The following is a 6,000-nucleotide window of genomic DNA, read 5'->3' on the forward strand; positions in this document are numbered from 1 at the left end:
CCACCGCCAGAAGCCTCCGTAGCCACCGAAAACCAATCTAGACCCGTTCCGGCACCCTGCCGTAGGGGGGTAATCCCTCTCCGGTGGCTATCTTCATCATCCCGGTGCTCTCCATGACGAGGAGGGAGTGGTTCTCCCTCGGGGCTGAGGGTATGTACCAGTAGCTATGTGTTTGATCTCTCTCTCTCTCTCTCTCTCATGTTCTTGATTTGGCACGATCTTGATGTATCGCGAGCTTTGCTATTATAGTTGGATCTTATGTTTCTCCTCCCCCTCTACTCTCTTGTAATGGATTGAGTTTCCCCTTTGAAGTTATCTTTTCGGATTGAGTCTTTAAAGATTTGAGAACACTTGATGTATGTCTTGCCGTGCGTATCTGTGGTGACAGTGGGATATCATGTGATTCACTTGATGTATGTTTTGGTGACCAACTTGCGGGTTCCACCCATGAACCTATGCATAGGGGCTGGCACATGTTTTCGTCGTGATTCTCCAGTAGGAACTTTGGGGCGGTCTTTGAGGTTCTATGTGTTGGTTGAATAGATGAATATGAGATTGTGTGATGCATATCGTATAATCATACCCACGGATACTTGAGGTGACATTGGAGTATCTAGGACACATTAGGGTTTTGGTTGATTTGTGTCTTAAGGTGTTATTCTAGTACGAACTCTAGGGCTGTTTGTGACACTTATAGGAATAGCCCAACGGATTGATTGGAAAGAATAACTTTGAGGTGGTTTCGTACCCTACCATAATCTCTTCGTTTGTTCTCCGCTATTAGTGACTTTGGACTGACTCTTTGTTGCATGTTGAGGGATAGTTATGTGATCCAATTATGTTATTATTGTTGAGAGGACTTGCACTAGTGAAAGAATGAACCCTAGGCCTTGTTTCCTAGCATTGCAATACCGTTTGTGCTCACTTTTATCATTATTTACCTTGCTCGTTTTTATATTTTCAGATTACAAAAATCTTTATCCACTGTCCATATACCACTTGTATCACCATCTCTTCGCCGAACTAGTGCACCTATACAATTTACCATTGTATTGGGTGTGTTGGGGACACAAGAGACTCTTTGTTATTTGGTTGCAGGGTTGCTTGAGAGAGACCATCTTCATCCTACGCCTCCTACGGATTGATAAACCTTAGGTCATCCATTTGAGGGAAATTTGCTACTGTCCTACAAACCTCTGCACTCGGAGGCCCAACAATGTCTACAAGAAGAAGGTTGTGTAGTAGACATCAGCCAGTGAGGACAGAAATACGTTGGCCTTCTTCCAGCGGCTGGAATCTTTGGACGCCATTGTTCAGAAGCACGTCGACCTAGCCACGAAAGCCGCTGCTAATTAGCCGCCGTTCGGTGGGCCGGCGCCCTCAGTCGAGGAGGTGGACGTCATTGATGGATGCATCTCTTCTTCTTGCCTCCTATAACCAGCACTACATCACCTCGTGGCCTTAATGTTTTATTAGTATAGTAATCCCTCCGTTCCCAAATATAAGTCTTTCTAGAGATTCCAGCAAGTGACTACATACGGAGCAAAATGAGTGAATCTACACTCTAAAGTATGTCTACACACATCCTTATGTTGTATTCCATTTGAAATATCTAAAAAGGCTTATATTTAGGAACGGAGGGTGTATATGGCATTTCTATTCCAGTCGTAACGTTTTCACTGTGAGGTGGGGCCGCAGTTGAGCAAACCGACCATCGACAAATCCACACAATGCCCACTGGGCGTTGGCTGAGTTTAGAATTAGAAGAGAGAAACGAGGGAGAAGAGCTAGCTGTAGCACGGACGCTGTTGTCAGATGGATCTCCTGTTGATAGAATAGGAGTACTGAGCACTCGTACCTCTTTTTTGAGGGAAAAATAGTCGTATGTCTAGTACTACCACTATTTGGGTGCATGCGACCTATACCTGTCATCACTTTAGGTCTCCTTTTCGAACTGCAGCTACGCTTCACCATACATATTTTTCACGCATTTATCCTCCTAGGCGTTTCCACATGCTCCCTTTCGCCGACATGTGGGACATAGAGCATCTGGGTCGTAGTGCATGCACGACTCAGAGCATATGCCGGGGTACTTTACATTTCGGACCTCATGAATTACATGCAAACCCCTTGCAGAAGAATAAATAAATGAATTAATTAATACATGAAACCGAATTATTTTCGTAGAAATCCGAGCATGTTCATTAAATTTTGGACATAACACATTTATAAAAAACTACCAGACCTAAACCCAGTCTAAGGGCCTCTTTGATTTGCAGGATACTAAAAACGCATGAATCGGGAAAGTATGATGTTAACCGAGACGAGGAGAACTCTAACTCAGTTAGAGGTAAGAGTTAGATTCTTACCCTGAACTAACTCTAACCCAAAGAGGTGTATGGATGGCAGGGTTAGATTGACAATAAATGTTCTTTGTCAATCATTTGACTACTTTGGAGCCTATTTCCTGCTGGATTTGGTGTGGCCGGCTCTTGTGTGGCCTCCTCCCACTCACAACTGACATAAACGAACCATCTTTACAAATCATGCATGCAAAACGTGATAAATTTTACCTTGTCCATACAAATGAGATATCCCACTTAAACATACAAGTCCTCAATCAAGCTTCACAAAAAACAATACACTCCATGAAACAAAGCATGAGCTAACTCATCACGGAAGTCATTCACGACAGGGACGGAGCCCGAAGCCCCTCACTCACCTAGGGAGGAACTAGTCATCGTCACTCTGGAGGAAGGCTCTATAGATCCCAAGCAACGGGAACCCCTCCGACGACGGCGCTTGCGAGTTGAGGTCGACACCGGCATGGGTAGCAGGGCCACTTGCCGATGACTGCGAACCGAATCTTTGGGCCTCTAGAAATAATGCAAGCCTGGAACTGAAATACATAGAAAGCTAAACTGAATCTTTGGGCCTCTAGAAGTAATGCAAGCCTAAAACTGAAATACCTAAAAAGGTGAACTGAATATTTGGGCCTCTAGAAATAATGCAAGCGTGGAACTGAAATACCTAGAAAGGTGAACTGATTCTTTGGGCCTCTAGAAATAATGCAAGCCTGATACTGAAATACCTAGAAAGGTGAACTGAATATTTGGGCCTCTAGAAAGATTTATTACCTCCTTAAGTAGCATCAAACAATTCCATGAGTGCACCACAAATCTATACCAAGTTTAATCAGGGTCTACTTTTCCAAATCAGAATTAGCGCTAGAGCGAGCAAGATCAATGATATGGCTGTGAGACAGAGAAGGAACGAACAAACTCACCCCTCTCGCAACCTCCCTGGTAGATGCACCGCCTCCACGCACGACAGAGGGAGAAAAACGACCGGTGAAGGGGGGGCGGGGTGAGCTTCGAATGCCGGAGGGAGAGGGCGGCCGGAGGTGGGCGGCGGAGGCCGGACGGAGAGGGCGGACGGAGGAGAGAGAGGGTGAGCAGCGAAGCAGCGCTTGGGCGGGCTGCCCGATGGGGAATAGAGAGGAGTCGTGCGAAGGGGGGGGAGGGAGCGATCTGGTGTGGGCAGGGGAGATTTTTTTAGTTCTCTTTTTGTGGGCCCGAGGAGAACTAACCCAATTAGAACCTCTCCACCGGGCTAGGTTTTTTAGCTGGGTTAGAGCAAACTAGCTCAAACTAACCCCTCCTTTTTGGATAATTTGAGGCTATTTCAACCCAAACTAGCTCTAACTTAGGGATCCAAACAAAGAGGAGTAGTACTGTACATGTTACAGTCTGGACCGTAGCACATTGTTTTTATGGCCATATCAGCACATTGTTTTCTACTGCTGGTTCACTGGGCTGTCGTGGTTCGCACTCCTCCGACGTTAGTAGTACTACTAGTATATACCGCATGATTCTTTGCTCCTTCTTACTACTACATACTTCACCGACATGTGGGAGAGCCAGCATCCGGGTCGACGTGTCATGCACCAGATTACAATGCGGAACGGAAGGGGTGCATCACCCCGGTCATACCGCCAATAATTCATGACTATAGTGAGTAGTCATATCACAAGTCTTTCCAGCAGTAATGCACCATCAAATCACACAGCCTGACCTTTCAAGAAGTAAGTAAGTTGAATCCGCTACTCCCTCACCCTCCTCACCTCTCTGTCAAAATGCCTACGCGGAAACTGCCGCGCGTACTGCCCGAGAAAAGCCCCACCCTCAACTTTTCACTACGCGAAAATAGTTCGAGCTTGTTCGTTCTATATAAATACTAATATTGTATGTTTGTTCACCCATGGGGTTGTTCAATGAATGGAGGGCCAGGGAGCACAAGTGGGCAATACTACTACTAGTAGTAGTAAGTAGGAGTCGTACAGTTAGTCACCTTAAATAGAGAGTTTGTTTTCTTTAATGCCACGTACACAAATTGAAACGCTTGTAGTGGAGAGAAAAAGATAATCACTCCACTATATATGTACGCAGGGGCCTGAGCGGTTGCTTTACTAGGGTTGCTCTCTTCATTCTATCATCCTCTCCAGATCTAAACAAGACAGCGGTAGCGACATTTTCTCTCTGCTCACCGCTGGTCACAGATCCTGCCGGATCCCTTCGGCTGGTGTGTGTAGAGGACTAGGTGCATCGTTCACGCGGTCATCTCCGGCGAGGGAGGAAACCCATAGCTGCCGGAGGGGCCCGATCCTCTGCCCGTGCCATTCTCTCCAACACAGCGCCGGCTCAGGAGGTCCCACGACCCTTCTTCCTCTCTGCCGTGTTGTGCGCAGATCCGACCAGCCGCTGCCGACATTCCAACGACCCTTAGGTATAAGTTCTTCGAAATCGGCCTTGCTCTACTGCCCCAGCTCCCCACGTGTCTGCGTGTGCATCTTTTTCTACTCCCATCAGCTCTTCCAAAGCCACCTAAATTTTTAGTATTATTAGAGGTAAAGCTAGTTCACGCATTCGAATCTAGGACTTGGTTCAAACAATGAAGAAAGAGGGAAAGTTGTAGCATGAATCTAGGACTTTATTCAAAGAGGAAATAATATGGTGAAAGTAGTAGAGACCGGATACCCAACTGGTTTCTTGGTTGAAAAGGGAAATAATGGGAAAACGCAGTACAAACTGGATAAGGAACAGATATATTATTGGTTGAAAAAAGGATAGAAAGTGGCGGCTAGTGGACAAGTCAACATAGTATGTCCAGGATTAGATTTGTTGCCCTCACATAGTAAAAGGTCTCCAGGATTAGAATTGCTGCCCTCACATAGTAAAAGGTCTCCAGGATTAGATTTTCTGCCCTCACATAGTAAAAGGTCTCCGGGATTAGGTTTGCTGCCCTCACATAGTAAAAGGTCTCAAGGATTAGATTTGCTGCCCTCACACAGTAAGAGGTCTCCAGGATTAGATTTGATGCCCTCACAGATCATGAACAAACTCGACATCACCACTTTATGCCTCCTTGTAGGTACATTGTGCTAATGGGTCCACTGTCTCATGTCCTTATACCAACCTTTTGCTGTTGTTAATGTAAGGGCACATGTAAAATGAAGCGATCACACTGTTACCTTAAGGACATGTCTAACCAGTGTTATTGTTAATCTAATGCCTCCAATGATATGATGCAATTAAACTGTGTTACAAATGGTACTCCTGCTATTTTCCCCAGTATGATAAGTAAGTTGATCATTTACGCTGTTGAGTGTCCTGGTGTCCCCACGGTCCCATGCCCTTAAACCAACTCTTTAGCTGCTGTTGATTTACTATATCTGGTAAACAAGCTATGCCACCATTAAAGTAATCCCATATTTGACGAATGTCATTGTTGATCATAATGCTTTTGGTAACATGAAGCATTGCCGACGTTTTAAATTTCTACTGTCCTTGCGTGATTGCCATGAACATAATTAAGATGCTTCTTTTCATTTCGTGTATGTTTCGATTATTCTTATTGACCAGCAACTGTTTACTTTCTATATTTTTGTGCGGATAGGGATATCCATTTCACCTTGTTGCTATTGTGACCTTTGGTGAACTA

Source organism: Triticum urartu, chromosome 2A (genome assembly GCF_056163025.1).
Source record: "Triticum urartu cultivar PI428250 chromosome 2A, HENAU_Tu73, whole genome shotgun sequence".
In the NCBI taxonomy this organism is placed as follows: Eukaryota; Viridiplantae; Streptophyta; class Magnoliopsida; order Poales; family Poaceae; genus Triticum; species Triticum urartu.